This window comes from Patella vulgata, chromosome 3 (genome assembly GCF_932274485.2).
Source record: "Patella vulgata chromosome 3, xgPatVulg1.2, whole genome shotgun sequence".
Taxonomy (NCBI): domain Eukaryota; kingdom Metazoa; phylum Mollusca; class Gastropoda; family Patellidae; genus Patella; species Patella vulgata.
In genome coordinates, this window is record NC_065881.2 from 43,229,827 (window position 1) to 43,248,830 (window position 19,004).

Below are 19,004 nucleotides of genomic sequence, written 5' to 3' on the forward strand. Positions count from 1 at the left end.
AAGGGAAGATTTTTTTCTTAATCTGTCTTCACCAAAATCCCCCAAATAATGTGAAAATGCTTGCCCTACATAAAGCATATATCTAGATTAGGATTGACAAATACAGACTACAATCTTGTGTGTGTAGAAATGGAGAACCAGTTCCAGTCTCTACTAATTTAAAATAAGCTCTACAAATGTACTTCATTTTTCATTATAAAAAGAATCTAACAAACAATATCCTAACTCAAAATAAAATAAAACGCAGGAAAACTTTGCAAAGTAAATTCATATTTCATGGGTTTTTTTTATTCATGGTAGGGTATTATTAATTCATGTATCTATACCACTTGGGGTACACAAAAAAATTATTATTGGACTTTAAAAAAAATGAAATATTAGTAAAGGCTTATGATAATTATTTAAATATTCCCTTTTGGCTACTTGAATAATCGAAATAGCTGAATTGGCCGTTGAAAAACCATTCCAGTAGCTCACACATAATTACAGGTACTCTATAGAAAACACACTGACCTGGATAATTTTGAGTTGTAATATAATATTAATAACTTCGAAATGAAGATAAATAAATTATTCATGGCATATATTTCACATTTATTGGTTTTAGACCATCTCTTACGGCATTAAGGACCGCACAATTGTGACCTAAATCCTAATAATGACTAACTAATGGATAACTAACTTCATAGCTAGCGACATTAACACCCCTAGAATATCGTTGTGTATAAGAGTAACCATATATACACAACATTTTTGCAGCACGTGGAATCATCAATATTGCTGCACAATAGCACTGGAATAATTTTCTTAATTTTTCGGTAAGCAAGTTAACTAATCTCTAGATTCTATTTCTACAATTCTCACAAGGCCAAAATTACAGATTTAAAAAAATTATAATGTTGTTGAGGATTTACATAATTTCTATGCTGTTTTTATTTAACATATGATAGTTGGTTGGATTCGAAGAGCAGTCAATTGCCCTTTTTTTGAAGATCATAATAATCTCGTTTAAATTGTGCGTGAGCGTAATAGCGGTAAACAGCTTTGTTGTAGAAAATTCTTATGACACGTGGACAATACGTGAGTGTTCAAATTGTGAATGATTAACAATGGACCACTTCACACTATTGATAAGATTCCCACAAATCAATTAACTTTTATTGTTCTACTACCAATTAATTATCAAAACAACACTCAGTATAATCTGTTGACGACTATGTATACAACTCTATAATACCACATATATGTGGCTTCTATGTGTGCATTATTCTGCACTGGCTGTACAAGTGTATAGTTACAAAATGGAGGTCGATCGTAGCCATGTTTGAAAATGGGGGATTTTAAAAAAAAAAAGGGCTCTTTTTCCGACATGCAAAAGGACCGATGGGTCAGATCTAGTTGCGGTCATTTTCCATAGCCCTAGGTCTTGACTGACATATTACGGCCAACGTAGAACCCATGTACACTGTCTACATTTTATCAGAAGTTAGAAAACTGACCTGGTTAAAATTTATATATTTTCACATTGCAGTAATACATGTATATTAATATTATATACTGTTCTATTAGTGAATATTGAAATCAATCTTTTAGATATTCTCATAATCCCTCGGTCTCATTCAATTACAAGATATTACAATTTGGAATGGCTTGGACATCGTTTTGGCTATCGATTTTCAGTCAACAAATTGTAACTTCAAAATTGTGACAATTTACTGTCAACAATTCAACAGTGTAAACGCAGCATAATGACCCAATATACAATCTTGTTATGGCTTAGTTTGTTTCACCGTCCAACAAGAACTCTATTAGACAATACAGCATAACTGTAACATTATGAGCAAACCCAAAAATGTGAAGATGCTCATCAAGTCGAAGCGTAAATGAGGCAACTCCATGGTTTGCACAACACATAGATTGAGCTGCTGCAACATAGAAGCTCACCAAATTTGGTTTTGTCAGATGTAAATGGAACGCAGATTACTTTTAAGTTTCCTGATCAGTTGACTTAATGCCTAAACATTAAATCTTAGTATAAGAAAAGTTACAAATTAACCAGATTATTTCTATTAACATGGTATCAAAATTTATGACAAACTTCTGAGTTCTAACACAAAAGTACAAAATACATGATGACATTGACAGAGATAAGATGAATTTATATTATTCAGGTGTAAAGAAATTGTCTAATTTACTTCCATATTTCCTAACGAGCCATTAATGAGCTATTAATAAGTACTATCACTACTATAGTAAATTTCCAAAACTTCACCTATATATATTAAAATCTGTACACTTCTCCACAGAATCAAACTTGTTGACAAGTTTTGTGATGAAATGCTGTGTTTTAGGTAAGAAGAGTAAGAATGACCTACTTAGATATAAATCTAAAGATAGATATAGACCATAAATAAGATAAATAAAATTATGTTAAGATTACTTTTAAGATGTAAATGACAACAGGTGGTATATCACACCTTTCATATCATTTATGTTAAAGACTTATGTCAAACTGATTTGTAAACTAAATCCATGTAATGAAAAGATTTTGGGCTAGACACTGTTAGTACAATTTTAAACAGATTAATTTGATTGATTACAACTACACACAAGTTACAATAACTGTAGTCAAAAAATATCATAAAGTACATGTTCCATAACCCGGGTTCAACACAGATCCATATTATGATTTTATGTTGAGATTTTACAGATTTAGAGCTACACATTGACAGTTAAAGCCAAATATGAAACTAAAATTACTTTTTTTTAAAACAAATACTTCCACTTAAACTATATCCATAACTACATGTACTGTAGTCTACAAATCAAATCAACTCAATTGAACACATTTGGGTGTAAATCTAAGAGCTTAAGATCACAAAAAAAAAAATTCACTCCTGACTTCCAAATCACAACCTGGGCTTCACACCTGGGACTTTTAACATAAATGTGGTTCTGAACTTAATGTGGGTTAAAACTTCTGAATTTAAACATCTAACCTATAGCCAGTGAGAAATTATGTGTTGTAATAGAATTAACATGTAAGTAAGTGTCTATTTATAACTTTCACTGTAAAAGTAAATATAAATACATGTAATGTGACCTAGACTATAAACTACTATCATAACACTTACTTAGTGCTGGCTACAACTCGTCAACACTCTCTACATGCAATCTACAATGAATGGAGTATTTCAGCTGGTGAACGTTGCCACTTATTGAAAGAAGTAAAAAAATATTTAGTGTAGTATTATTCATTATGAAATGTCCAATTAGGGAATAGAATACAAAGTTGATTTGACATCTGATTAATGGACCAGACAATTATACAATATAAATCATAACTACATCCACATTTACTACAAAATAACTAAGTAACTACTGGCAGGCCATAGAAGAAAGGGAGGGTCTGATAATCGGTTCCAATATCGGTAATTGGCCAATAAATGTGGCCTATTGGTAGAAATCGATATCAGCCAATACTCAGCCATTTTACTGATACTGGAGTCGTTGATATCTGTTCAAAAGGACTTGGTAAATACCTTTAAAATATCATATTCGAGTTGTGAACAAATCATTATTTTGCTTGACACTCAGTAATTTTATTTTAGTTGTCGTGCACCTAGCTATTTAGTCATAATACAAGACTTTCATTCATAGGGGTCGTAATAAGGAAAGAATAAACAGTGCAAAATCCTTACCGGTCTATGTTTTTTTTTTTAATCCTTATTCACACATTGTTTGAGAGTTAGGGGTCTGTATTCAAAGGATAAGTGATATTCAAAGGCAATGATTAGTATCAAATTAAAGGAGCTAAATCACTATTCTTTGGCACCTAGAAATGGACACAAATGGGTTGCAACACTATAATAATGTAAGTAATAGGAATGTATATATAAACTGATCTACATTCAATTGTTTCTGTTTTTACTGTAATTTCTAATCAGTTATGTAAATTAAGTTCGCCGAAATATGCGAAGAGTGCATATTAAAGTCTGCTCCAGTAGTCTTCCCTTGTTGGACATGTTTAGTCTCGTTCACTGAGTCGCTCATAACAAATGGCACAGGAAAGTATTCTTAAATATTGGATACCAGAAGCCCATTTTTTCACGGTAAGATAACAACACCAATGTTGATTTATATTGACCATTAAGTCATGTTTGCAGTGTCAAAAGATTGTGGATGATACTGAGTTAAAGACTACTATAAGTTGCCTTAAGCTGGTAAATTTTATGGAACCTTTTCAACCGACACCGGGAGCAAACCTGTCACCTCTAGACTAGTGAGTCAGCATCTTACTCACTCAGCCACAGCGGCGCCATTTGATGACAGTGACATAGACAAAAATATACTTGGGTGTCGTATCCAAAATCTCTAGTTATTAAGGTATATTGTATAAGTGTTTAGACTTTTAGTGGTATTTAAAGGGATGAGATAAAATATATCGAAATGATGTGCAGGGTTTTTTCCTAGGCAAATTGAGCTGAAAAATTCATTTTTTGCAAATTTTTTGACCTAGCACTATTTTTTCGGTCGGGGATCAACCATTTTCCAAGATGGCGGCCATTTTCCAGTAAATTTCGTTTTTCTTTCACAATATTGTTAGAAACACTTCAAATAGGTTTCTAGCGGTGTCCTTTATAGGGTTTTTGGGTCGACAAACACAAATACAATATTAATATTATCTTTCATTTTTGAAAATTCAATATGGCGGTCATTTTCCTTCACAAAATGGCCATAAACGCCATTTTTTTCATCGATTGAGTATAAAACTAGCTTTCATATGACCTGTAATATGTCCTTTATACTAGGGTTTTCGGGGTCGACAAGTGCGGATACAATATATTTGACCAATTTCAGTGATCCAAAATGGTGGAAATCCAATATGGTGTCCATTTTATTTAACAAAATTAACCAAACGAGTATAAATATATTGTATATGGTTTTGGAGGTCCACAAACACGAATGTAATATAATTTTCCGATTTCATTGATCCAATATGGCGGATTTACTTATTTCTAAATTTATTTACAAATGGTTATTTTCTAAAAAAAAATTCAAAAAAATGTCACAACAATTTCTGAACCAAATTTACAAATGTTCATTTTTTGTATTTAATTTATGTATTTTTTTGTAATTGTACAGAGTGAAGCATATTCAAAGAGTGTTAGGTCAGAATGTACAAAATACATACCTAGGAGAGCATTAGTTTTAGTAAAGTACATGTATCCACATCTTTAATAAATTTCGTTTCTGATTTTACCACATCCTTTATGGCCTGTTTCAATTCAGTCATCGTAAGGTTTTTATATCTGTATGTACCGTTCGTTTTTTTTTTAATTCTTCTCTTTTGACGCATGGTGTGCAAGTCATTCTTAAGTATTTTATTTCTTGCAGGAGTTGTTTTTCACTCAATCTGTTGAGCATTCTGATAATTGGACCACCATTAAAACCTGAAGTATTTTTAGCATTTCTTTTTTTTTTAGTTCTTTCTTTCTTTTTAGTGCCAATTGCATTGCGACTTTCACTGTGGCAACGAAGTCCTTCTCTAGCTTTTTAACGTTCTACACTGCATCTGAACATCTAGCCCACTTCCATTTGTTTCGTTTCTCCTCGGTTTCTAGATTTGTAAATTCTCGCATCATCAATAGTCCATTTAAAGCGACGGTCATTTTCTTTGAACAAGTTTCTACACTAGTCATTCCACCTGACACTTTTATTATTAAGCCGCTTGAAATTAGACTCACAGTCCAGATTGGATTGTCAGTGGTGCTGCTCCAGTTTTACTATATCGATGTCACAAGTACTTTCATCATTAGAATAGATACAAAGAACTCCATTTCGGATTTCTTCCATCACAGCGCTGATCAATTTTCCTTTTCCTGTAGAGGTCAGGTAGTTTGGTGTCGAAGAGAGAGAGAGAGAGAGAGAGAATTCAACATCTACTTGACACAAACTAGGTCATTTCGGGACTAACATGATTCAATTTTATTACAGTAATTCGCTTGCGCGTGGGTGTCTTTAGCAGTAGGAGGAAACTGCAGGACCTGGAGAAAACCACGAGGTTGGACAGATAACCCTACTCCTTGTCACGTACAACCGGGGAATCGAAGCCATGCCAGTTGACTCAATGGTCAATGACAGACCTTATGATACAGCGTGCACGTGCTAACCATTCGGCCATCCAACCCCCCCTGGTGTCGAAGAACGTTTTGACTGTTGACCAGCTGTGTGTAGATCTAATGTAGAAATTGTTTATCTATGTCCAATAGCATCATAAGTGGAAATATGATTTGATCCCCCATAAACGAGTAGACTTCGGCTCCGGTCGACACAACGCTGAAACCAGTCATTCGGTACGAAGGTCGAGTCTGCCAGGACAATACGTTTTGAGTTACAGTCAACCACGCAATCAAAAAACTTGATTATTATATCTTCCTTTTTCTCTAAATACACCTTTCTTTTGCCAGTTATGTAATACGCCCAAAACAATTTGATATGAATCCTTTGAATCCAGTGCTATTACTACCCTGAATCTCAATCCATTCCTTGAATTCATTATATAGTGACACTGTTCAATTGGAGGCGTAACTTGGTGACAATAGCTTAGTGATGGCAATGATGAGCGCAACTTTTCAATATTTTGTCTCAGTTTGACTGACAGTTTTTTTTTACCTTCAACAGGCTTCCTGCAAAGTGACACCATGCGTCCTATTAAGTAAGCACCTGTAGGCAATTTCGCACTGGAAACATATTCCTTCTGTTTATTTTTCAAATCAGAACTTCTGCTCTCCATGTTCAAGAAATCGCAATAAAAAGGATCACATAAAATAATGCCGATAAATTAAAAATTTAGACATAATCTAGTGATTTGTATCATTATGTAGCCTAGTTCTAATGATCATACTTTATAAATGTAGACATGTTTGTATTGTTATCAACATTTGATAACTCATAAAGATCTTACATGTAGGCTTACTTGATTAATTCATAATATTATAAACACATAAGATCCCAACTAGTTTTAGTTTCAACTCTAGTTATAGAAATGGTCGGAGAATGTCACATAATTGCCACTGATGACAGACGTGAAGCTATCGCTTTGATGTCGGATCATTACCACATGCACCATTCTGACATCTATTATAATAGACATACAGGTGCCGATTAGGGAATTATATCAATTATATCGTAATCAACATTTAGTAACTGATAATCTTGACTTTATTAATTAATCATACAGCAAATAATTTTAGATCACAATAGATTGTGAGCATTTTTGACTGGTAGGAACCGTGACCCAATTATTTTTTCCTTTAAAAAACATTGAGTTTGTGTTTGATTATCGAGGTAAAATAGTACCAGGGGTTTCCTAACTAACAATGACATGTATCTACATCGAGTATCAGGACATTCAGGGCATTTTAATGTACATGTATATAGTTTTATAATTATATCCACCACTATCGATAATTTTATCTGTATCAGCTGATATATTTCGCTGTCAATATCTGATAGTTAAGACAGATTCTGAAATGTCTTTCTTGATACATGTAACTAATGCTTATTTAAAAATATATATAACATTTTTTTAACTTGTTACAAATGTAGCTTGGAAGTATTAATGAAGTATTAATTAGCTTAAATTATGATTTGTAGAATTATATACGTACAGTCTAAAAGCACACCATGTTGAAATACGAAGACACACCACTTGGCAAGAAAACTGCATTAAGAGATGCATTCTGTAAAGAAACTGTACTAGAGCAGACATGACTGAGGAATTCTTATTTTTAGTACCATTCTGTAAATTAATGTAGAGCAACCTTAGATAACTGTTTTATTGCCCTTGTTTCTATGTAGTTCACAAATAGTGTTGTTAGCCTGTATAATGAATGATCTACAAATTTGGGAGGGGGTGGGGGGGGGCTAGATTTAGTCTTGGTAACACTGATTAGTTGCTATTTTGTGAATTTAGTCCATTCATATCACAAATTTAGGCATTTACAAGATCTCAAAACTAAGATCACTGAACAGAGAACAGTGCAAAAATGTCTTAACTAGATAGTAGATATGAGTGAGATTGTGACCGTATCTGTAGGGCCATGCTACATGTATCTTTATTAAAATGCTGCTTGTATTAGTTGCATTACAACTGATACACTGGAAGTTTGATCACAATAAATAGGTACTGATACAGAGGAAATATAAAAGGCAATTCGTTTATGAACTCAGGGAGTCAACTTGACCAAATGATATTTATGTATGAATTTACTTCTAGTTCTAGATAATGATAAGATTTCTGAAAATAATGAAGATCATAATCTTACATAAATCTTGTATTTTGTTGTATGAATAACCAACTTATTGTCTAATACCCTGCTACTCCAACAACGTAATTTAAAGAAATTGTTTTTTTAAATAATGTAATATATGTACAATAAGTTTATTGTATAACTTTTAACATCTGCAATCCTATATACATGTAAGAACAGTTTTGATATAAATCTGTACAATGATTTGATGTAAATCTGCAGAAAATTTTGATGTAGATCTGTAACAATGTTTTGTACCTGCAGCAGTATAAACTACATGTACATGTACTAACCTGAAATATGAATGAATGACAATCAGTCTGCTTTCATTCTATCTCTTGTCCATGATAGACATTCAATCAGTAAGGTGTTGATAACAAAGAGACATTATCAATATCACTATTGATTAAATGATAAACTAAATTTCTATTCTGCACTATAATAAATCAATAGTCCCTCCAAGTTTAGCTGCTAATATACTAACCGATTTTGTGTGCAAAGCCTATTGATTTTAAACACACTTTTACAGCAGAAAGATAATGGCCAACAAATGCAATTAGAACAAATTATTTGTTTTGACTGTAAGTAAGCTGTTTATATTTTATTGTGATTTCATCAAGTCATCTAATTCATATCATTACTCTTAAAATTTAAAGTGTCTAATGAGCTTACATAAATTCTTTGACACTGGTATTCAATAACCTTAATCTTCAAAATTATTCTAAGTAACACATCCAATTCTAAAGATTTGAGTAATCACACTGGTATTACACAGATTGAATCTATTTTAAATTGGTCATTTATTGATCAGTGCGATTCATCATAACTTTGCTTGTGACATGACTCATCTCGTCATATTGTGGAAAGACTCCAGCTACATGTATAATGTACAATAAACCATGGCATCAGTATACACTCTATAATCAACAGATATATTTTTAATTTCAAGTCCCACTTTGACTTTGGTATTCTATGAATTGCCAAAATTGATTGTTAATGTAATTTTAGATATGATGTCTAAAAAAACCCATACAAGTAACAGAAAAAAATGGTATATAAGCTTACCCAATATGTGATATAAAACTTGCGCAACCATAAAAAAAAATTATATATTGTACATCAGCATGGAAGTAACTTCTTTGGGCCAATATTTTGACAGCATTGTTATTCAAAATAAAATCAGTATATCAAATTATATGGTCAAAATGTCCTTTCCGTTACATGGTAAAACCACTCATTCCAAACTATGAACAGTGTTTTTAAATTAACCATCCAACAGAGCTGAATAAAATGTTCAATTAAGCTATTTCTGAGAACAATTGAGTTAACCGTATGCCACATTATCAAGTTTGCCACTTGGAGTCACTATTAAATCAAAGACAGAGTTATGGTCAAGCAGGAAAATCCCACATAATTAGAAAGAAACAGTTTATAGAAAGGAAAATCTAAACAACTACGATGACTGCACATGGTTGTCGCACAAATTGTAATTCTCTTCTTTTGGTCTGTTTTAAGACATAAAACACTGACTGATGGAGAGGTGTTCACTCAGAAAACCTGGGAATAAGGTTGTCAAAGCACTCTGTTAATATCATGCTGCATGTCTATGCAGTGAATGAGTACAGCTAGTCAAGGCATGTCTTTTCCGTTACAAATAATGATACCGGAAAGACTTCTTGTATAGGGATAGACAAAACAAAAGGTATTTTGTTCAAATGAAATTATATTGCATAATCACTTTTATTATGCTTTCTAATGGTATTCACATATTTATTTAGACAACTGGAGTCAAATTAATGACTTTGAATTTTTGTCTTTTCTGTTACCAGTAGCCTACATGTATGTCTTCACTGTATTATGTTAACATGGTTGTTTACATTGTACATGTACATGTAATAAAACCTGAAAAGACATTCTGACAAATTCAGGGTTCCCGCGGCTACGTCAAATATTTTTTCAAGGATATTCAAGGATAAATATACGTCAAATTCAAGGATTTTCAAGGACATTTTTTAGCCTAAAGTTACAATTTTTCATCTTAAAAATAACCAAAACATTACCAACTATCGTTATAATCTCATATTTAAAAGGAATTGAAGACATTTGAAACAAAATTAAGGCTCTCAACTGAAATTCAAGGATATTTTCCTATTTCCGCGAAATTCAAGGATATTCAAGACCTTGAAAATTAAATTTTAAATTTAAGGATATTCAAGGATTTTCAAGGACCGCGGGAACCCTGAAATTTTGGTTTTGTTACATTTTTAAATTGTTAGCCTACACTTCCTCTTGAGTTATGAAAATGTACTGGTCACTGATTTGACTGGAATTACCGTACTGTTGAGACATACATGTACCGGTAATGCAGTTTAAATGTCATTTTTTTTGTGTATTTTGATAAGGAGCTATCATCCTTGATCAGGCCCTACCATTTATTCAAGTGCACTTCAAGTTCAATGATGCACCTGGCTTTTAAAAAAAATCTGATAAGCAAGTAGTATCAGCCACTTCCTATTTTTTTTTCATTTGTTTATTCTTAAAATATTACGAGACAAATTTTCCTCAACGACATTGATCAGAAGTTATATCATTGAGATTTATTGTAACACACAGCTGACCATGATAGGGCCTAACCTAGAAATAGAATGAGGTAAAGCTAATGTCCCCTGCCGCAATCCCAAAATAAATAGATGACACATATTACCGGTAATTAATTGAACATTTATCTTTTTGAAAAGTATCGAGCAATCAAACTGATTCTCTATTCCTGGTCTAAGCAGAAAATGGTCATGATTGAACTCAAAGTTTTGAAGCACCTGGTACTAGTAGTAAAACTATCCACTAAGTTTCACCACTCCATCAGTTACAATGAAAGTTATCTTGTCCCAGAGTATCGACCAATGAAATTGTTTAGCTCTGCTTAGCTTGAGCGGCAAATGTTAATAATTGAACATTCTAACTCAATTCAAAGCAAAGTTGTATGTTCCAAAGTTTTAACCAATGAAATTGCTGCCTAAGCAGAAAATTCTCATCATCGAACTTAGTCAAGGTATTGATATAATGAATCTATACCGGTACTCAAGAGTTTCATCGTTCTCACCCAATTAGAACCAAAGTTATTGTGTTCCAAAGTCTCAACCAATCAAGTTGTTTATCTCTACTTAGCCATAGTGGAAAATGTGCATGATCGAATTCTTTAAAGGTATTCACCTAACAGACACCTTGACCTACACCAAGTTTGAGAGAGAGAAATGGGGTTTAACGTCCACTCGACACAAACTAGGTCATTTCGGGACTAACATGGTTTAATTTTATTTACATAATTCGCTTGCGCGTAGGGGTCTTTAGCAGTGGGAGGAAACCGGAGGACCCGGAGAAAACCCACGAGGTTGGACAGGCGACCCTACTCCTTGCCACGTACAACCGGGGATTCGAAACCACGCCAGTCGACTACACCAAGTTTGAACATTCTTCCTCATTTAGGAGAGTTATTGTGTTCCAAAATCTCAACCAATCAGATTGAATTCTCTACTTTCCTAAGCAGAAAATGCTCATTAGATCATCAAACTTAGCTTTTCAAGGTATTGATCTACCTGTAATGAAACTATACACAAGGTTTTACCACTCTCACTCAATTACAATCAAAGTTATCAAGTTCCAAAGCCTCAACCAATCAAATTGCTTATCACTCTGCTGAGCAGAAAATGTTCATTATCGAACTTAGTCAAGGTACTGATATAATGAATTATGAAACCATACATCAAGTTTCATCCCTTTGAACTCCATCAAGACATTCACCCAATAAACACCAATACCAAGTTTGATTGAACGTTCTAGCTCAATCAGAAGGAGAGTTATTGTGTTCCAAAAGGTGTGACAGATAGACCCATTTTAAATTAATTCCCTGCTTTCTTCGAAATAATATACTCTTCAAAAAAAGTAGGGGATATTCAGAAACAATACAAAACTGTGGAAATGCAGTGCTGTTTTTAATTTTATTAGAGGTAACCAGTGTATGTTAATAACAGGCCAATTGCCGACACACATGAACATAAACAGTTCATATGGGCGGCTTATCTGACAGCCCCATTTCACTCGCAAAGAGATACGCCTTCAAAAGCGAAAATGGACGTTTTTGATTTTTGTCTTAATAATGAGTAATCACCAATCCTTGAGACATTCAGCAATTTGTCCTAATCAACCATCCAATCACGATTTGACGAACACGTCTCCAGATCAAATTAAACGTAACACACTAAGTCAAAGATACGCTAAACAGTAAATCTTATGCAAGAACCAATAGGAAAGCAACCATGGATAGATAAACCAGCATGCGGCAGTTTTCATCAACACTTCCTTGAAGTCTCAAATTTGACAATGAACCCTCCCACGTTTATGGCGCTACTGTGTGTCGCATGTGCAGCTCAATCGTTCTGTTGGGGCGATAAGTTCTTCATCTGTGAACATACTCTCAAAGCATGTCAAGTGTCCATGACTATTTATCATATCACAACCTGCATAGGTATTTGCATTTCAATATCCCCTAGTTTTTTTGAAGAGCATACAGTGTTTGGGAAATGATCCCCAATTCATGTTTTAGGTTGCTTTACGTGTTGCGAGTTTATTTTCATTACACGCCTCGGACTGTACGACAGTGCAGTAGATGGAATTTAATCATTCAGATCATACTAGATTGTTTATTTTTATTGCCATTATTTTATTTTTATAAAGCACAGATTCAGTACCGGATGTGGCATCTCTTCTTAATCATAGTCTCCTAAAATCTAATCTGTAACCTACATGCATTTCTCTCTAATCATTACACAGCATGTGAGCCACCTGTACATTATGTAGTCAATATTCATCAGAATTTATATATGAATAAATTTACATGGTTCATAACACACAAATTTCTCTTTTATTGTGTTTTTTTTCAAATAATTAGGTAGAAACAATATTTTTACACTAAGATCTTGTTCTAAAAAAAATCCTACACATATTCTCTTCCATTTGGCATAACGTACTTGCATTCTGTTCCTTTATAGAGGCCTTCAACTAAGTTTATTGGCATCCTGCCAAGGCCTTCACTATACACTACATGAGTACAACATGTAAGCCTATCTGTCAACTGAATTTGTGTTTGTGTATTCAAGGTTCTATAGTATAAGATAAATAGTTCAACTGTTTATAAACCCATAACTTCAACTTATTTAAATGGAAGCCACCTAACTATAGTATGACCTGATTTTGAAAAAAATCTCTAACACAACATAAAGTTAATCATTCAAATCAATTAAGAGATAACACTCAAAGTGTGCTGTGTAACTAACAGTAGTATCACAGCCTTATGGTTGAATGACTAATAATCACATTCACAGTGAGTTGGTCAATAATCATATAATTAATAAATAATGCTTGAGTCAATGCAATGGTCAGTGAGTTAAGTTTTAAAATAGAAGTCTGTGGGTTAAGCTTATATCTCTAATCTAATAATACTATTTTATTGTTTACTATGTAGCTGACAGAAATGCTGTATCTATTTAATAAAAATGTATATGATTTTGGTCAATCTGAAGTTTGATAGGGGACAAGATAACCTGCTTGGCTCTGGTTAAAAATTGGGTCAACCACAAGCCTTGTGACGTCATGTAGTACATGGTTTTTACCGTACATACATGAACCACTAAGCTGTCATGATTGTAAACCTATTTTTTTTTCTGGACAGTCATAACTGTATACTTATAATTCATATAATTAATGAATATTCGGTGACATATAATATTTGTGATTCATAACAGTCCTGACAGCAGAAATCTGTGATATAAAATTTATCTCTTGCCCAACTTTTTTTCGATCGACCCTGTTTCGTCTTTCTCGGCGTCGTGCCAACAATATCGTGCAGCGATTGGCGTCCAAACGTAAGAAAATGACCCTTATATCGGTGATTATATTTAACTAAATATATCATGAACATACCGTGCTTATATTCAAAATAAGCTGCCATCAAGAAAATTAACCAGAAAGACATATAAACAAGAAATACCTACCTCATTCGCGTTTACTGTTTACCTCTACTCCATTTCGCGCGTAGGCCGAGTTACCCGGATGTTTGATTTTACGCATGCGTTCCTATTGCATAGTAAACAGTGCGCGGTTCAGTCACAACTTGGAATAAAATGTGGATAGTACCGGTACTATTGTTTTCGATAAAGTACAAAATGTCGACGATATTGAATTATGCGATACATATAACAGAACGTGAATTAAGGCATAGCCATAGGTTTTATTATGTCACGCAGATCTAATTATAGTTACTAAGCATTAAGTGTGAAGGGATCACTTACTGCGTGCACAATCGAAAAATGCGGGTATGTCAATATAACCTTAGACTTGTGGATGTCTGTAAAATTTACCGTTTTCTAACACCAAAGGTCGAAGGTCAGGGCACAGCTACCTTTTTTTTTTTAAAGGGAATGAGTAATCGACAAAAAGATGTTTTTAAATATTACAAGCCAACAGTGGTGCTGATGTCCCCCGCCGAAATCCCAAAACAAATAGATGACACATTAATTAAAGCACATTTGTTGTTGTTTTTTTTTCAAAAGTATGGAGCAATCAAACTGATTATCAACTATAGACTATATTATATATAAAGTTTCGTTAGATAGAATCAAAGTTATCATGTAACAAAGCATCGACCAATGAAATTGCTTAGCTCTGCTTAGCTTTAGCTCAAAATGTTAAAGTAGCTAAGTCTCTAACTCTATCATCAAAAATCTTCGACATTGAAAACACGAATTATTTGTCAATTTAAATCAACATTGATGTTCTGATCTTGGGGGAAAAAGGTGGGCTTCTGATATACAATGATTAAGACAAAATAAACATTTTACCTTTGGTACACGAATCGTGTACCATGGTGCATTTCATCGCCATTTTTAACAAGGGACTCGTAGAAAGAGGCTAGATATATTCCACAAGTCATGTCAAACGGCGACGGCATATTCTTATCTGGAGAGCATGCGCAATAAATACTATCGTGGAATAACCAGACGCTAGAGATTGCCATTGGATTGAGACTTCTGGCGTATTTCGCCGAATATAACTGATTAGAAATTGCAGTAAAAACAGAAACGATTGAATGTAAATCAGTTTATATACATTCACATTACATTAGTATATACGTTGCGACCCATTTGTGTCAATTTCTAGATCCAAAATATTAGCGATTTAGCTCCTTTAATCATGTCAGTTGCTAAATGCCGCTCAAAGAAGATAAAATTATTGTGTCCCAATAAAGCATCAACCAATCATATTGCTTATCTCTGCTTATCAAAGCCGAATCACAAAATAGTCCTCTAATTATTCAATATGGCGGCGCCCATAAAAGTTAATTTCACAGAGGCGGTTTTGTTTGCGAAGACAAATTTAGGAGTATCTAACCTTGTTTTGAAAGATAAACAGATTGAAACTCTAAAGACAGTTTACAATGGCAAAGAATGTATTGCAATATTACCCACTAGCACATATTATATATCGCTTTTACCGGATTGGCAGAAGTTGACATTTTCCTAAAGACGTGTTTACATAAAACACGTGCTTGATCGGGTTATTTTTACTGTGTTGTGTACACAAAGCTATAGTCCAATGGATAAGTCCCGCCCCAAAATGATCACGTGAGCGTTTTAAATGGCGGCTAACTAGGGCAGTGATCATAATGACGTATGACGTATATGGATGGCTGCGTGCAGTTTGCTACTTACCCTGAGCAGAAAATGTTCATTATCGAACTTAGTCAAGGTATTGACGTGATAAAACTATACACCAAGTGTCGTCACTCTCACTTAATTAGAACTAAAGTTATTGTGTCCCAATAAAGCATCAACCAATCAAATTGCTTATCTCTGCTTACCCTAAGCAGAAAATTCTCATCTTCGAACTCCATCAAGGCATTCACCTAATAAACACCCACGCCAAGTGTGAACATTTTAACTTAATTAGAATGAGAATTATTGTGTTCCAAATTCTCGACCAATCAAATTGCTTATCGCTCTGCTTACCCTGAGCAGAAAATGCTCATTATCGAACTTAGTCAATGTATTGATGTAATAAAACTATACACCAAATTTCATCTCTCTCACTTAATTAGAACTTAAGTTATCGTGTCCCAACGTATCAACCAATCTTTGCTTATCCTCAGCAGAAAAGGCTCATCTTCGAACTCCAACAAGGCATTGACCTAATAAACACCTACACCAAGTTTGAACGATCTAGCTCAATTAGAAGGAGAATTATTGTGTTCCAAAAAGTGTGACGGACAGACAGACAGACAGACGAGCCCATTTTAATTAATAGTGTCCTGCTTTCTTTGAACGGTGGGGGAAAAATCTCCTTATGATAGACTATATCCTTATTGTGGCGCTTCTTCTTCTGTTTTTGGCCACGGAATGGTGTATAGATCGGGAGCCCAGGGGGCCAACCTAGCTGAAAAGTTTACCAATTTTTTCCTATATGTTATCAATGCATGTATATCTGGTATCATCAGAATGTAAGTCTACCGGGTTTCCGGTGGTTTGTGTCTCAACTAATTCGTTACGCGAGAGCTTTTTCATTTTATTCTGATTTTTTAAGTAGATCGAGGCATTTGTCGTCGAAGCTTCAACTACAGGGATACTTGTGAACTAAACTTATTAAAACCTTTAAAAAGTTTTATGGCCGTCATATTGACTTGATTGGTAAATATAACATGTCTCTCTCGGCTATTATTCTAGATATATTTAATTGACGCGTATACTATCCCTGATAATGTCTGTCTACTACATCGTTAACACTGTTCATCACGTGCATATGCATACCGATAGTCCATTGGCCAATCACGCTATTTTACTGAGATTTCGCCTAATAGTTTGGATGCAGCTATGGCGGGTGTGGCGCCAGGCAGGGTAAGCTTACTCTTCCGGACACCTGTTACCACTGTTTGTCGTGTATTTTGTACACGGTGAACAGTCCATAAGCTGATTACACTATTTTGCCTTATTACACCATTTTGCCTATACCGTTTTTTTAGGACTTCGAATTTTGTCTTATGGTTTGGATTGTTCGTACTTGGTTTTATTTTATTTTATTCCACGCCCAAAATGCCATGCACCCCAACTAGGCTAGATTAGTTCAAAAGTGTACCACATGAAAATCGTACAGCAGTGTACCGTACATCTTCGGGTGTTACAAAAACACTCTAACAGACATTTCTAGTGGTGGGTTACCCCTGACAGAGCTATGTAATTGTCAGACATTTGTAGTGGTAGAGTATCCCTGACAAGAGTTATCTAATTTCCAGTCCACAGCTAGGCTAGATTAGCTGAAATCTGTACCCCCTAAAACAGCTTTGAAGTTGTTCAGTACCACCACAGGAATTACTGTATTAGCTTGATAACGTTGAAAGAATACTCTTCGAGACGTCGCTCAAATAAATAATTAGTAGCTGTTTTTCCATAAGTATATTTTATAGTTTATTCTTAATGTCGTGGTGTCGGGTGAAGATGTCGTAGTGTCGGGTTAAAAATGTCGTGATGTCGGGTTGTCGTGGTGTCGGGCTATAATGTCGTGATGTCGGGTTGTCGTCTTATGAAGGGCGTCACCACGACATGACGACATATGATACCAATCAGCCACCATAATATGCCCGTTTTCATTAGCCCAGTCGGAGTGCCTGTGGGATGTTAAACCCAATTTAATTTCTTTGCATTCATCGTTTCCAAAGGCCTGTAAATATGATGGGGTCACGGTGGCTAAGTGGGTAAGACGCTGGCTCGCTGCCTGGAGGTCGGGTGTTCGATCCCTGCATTGGCCGAGAGAGTTCATCCAGATTTTCCGGCGTGGTTACCCCTTGTCAGTGATGCAGGACGGAGGGCCTGACAAGGACAGCTGTCTAGTCGTTCGGATGGGACGAAAAACCGAGGTCCCGTGTTCACATTGGCGTGCATGTAAAAGATCCCTTGACAGTTGGAATTCGATATAAGAGTAGGCCGTAGTGTCACTGTCCGGGCAAAATTTCCCTCATAGCACATTGTATGGCGTATGCCCGTCTTCATTAGCCCAGTCGGAGCAGAACAGTAGGACGTTAAACCCCATTTCATTTCATTTCTGTAAATATGAGTACCACCCCTTCTACTGACAAGGTCGATCGCGTAAATTATTAATTTCCGTCCTAGTCCGGACTTTTTTCCGTATGCAAATAACCTTCGTCGTAGATCCCATTATAAGGTAATATCCTCTGGCATGATGATGAAGACGACATAAACACTGATGTATGAACTTTCAATCGCAAGTCGCACATAAAAAAACATGGTCGCCATGGTCAAAATGGTTGATATCGTATGTTACTCTCATGTGGTCAACGGAGAGTTAATTCAAGGTTATTTTCAAGTAAATCTGTGATGTCCGCAATTGTTAATTCCAGAACTAATGACCTCGTTTTGTTGCAATCATGTACACACAAATGATGTGATCTCGATTATAAGCCTTGTCTCCGTGTCCTCGGTACTTTCTATGTGTGCACGCACACGCGTGTCGTTGTTGTAATGTGTGTGTCCTACATTCTATGAAAAATGACATACATGTACCTAAAATAAACAGATACAGAACTTAAATTTGCAATTTCATGATCAGCTGAAATGGGATAACCCCACA

At 34.7% G+C, this 19,004-nt stretch overlaps 1 protein-coding gene across 2 annotated transcripts in view; it reads right to left on the minus strand.

Annotated features, from left to right (window-relative positions):
* Positions 1-14,471, minus strand: part of LOC126815464 (CTD small phosphatase-like protein 2) — a 32,461-nt gene extending 17,990 nt beyond the window's left edge. Inside the window, exon 1 of one of the 2 annotated variants that reach the window (XM_050541120.1) lies at positions 14,363-14,471. The gene's annotated coding sequence lies outside the window, so the exon portion shown is untranslated. The remainder of the gene's footprint in view (positions 1-14,362) is intronic. The other variant, XM_050541121.1, reaches the window with a different exon arrangement.
* Between the last annotated feature and the right edge of the window lie 4,533 nt (positions 14,472-19,004).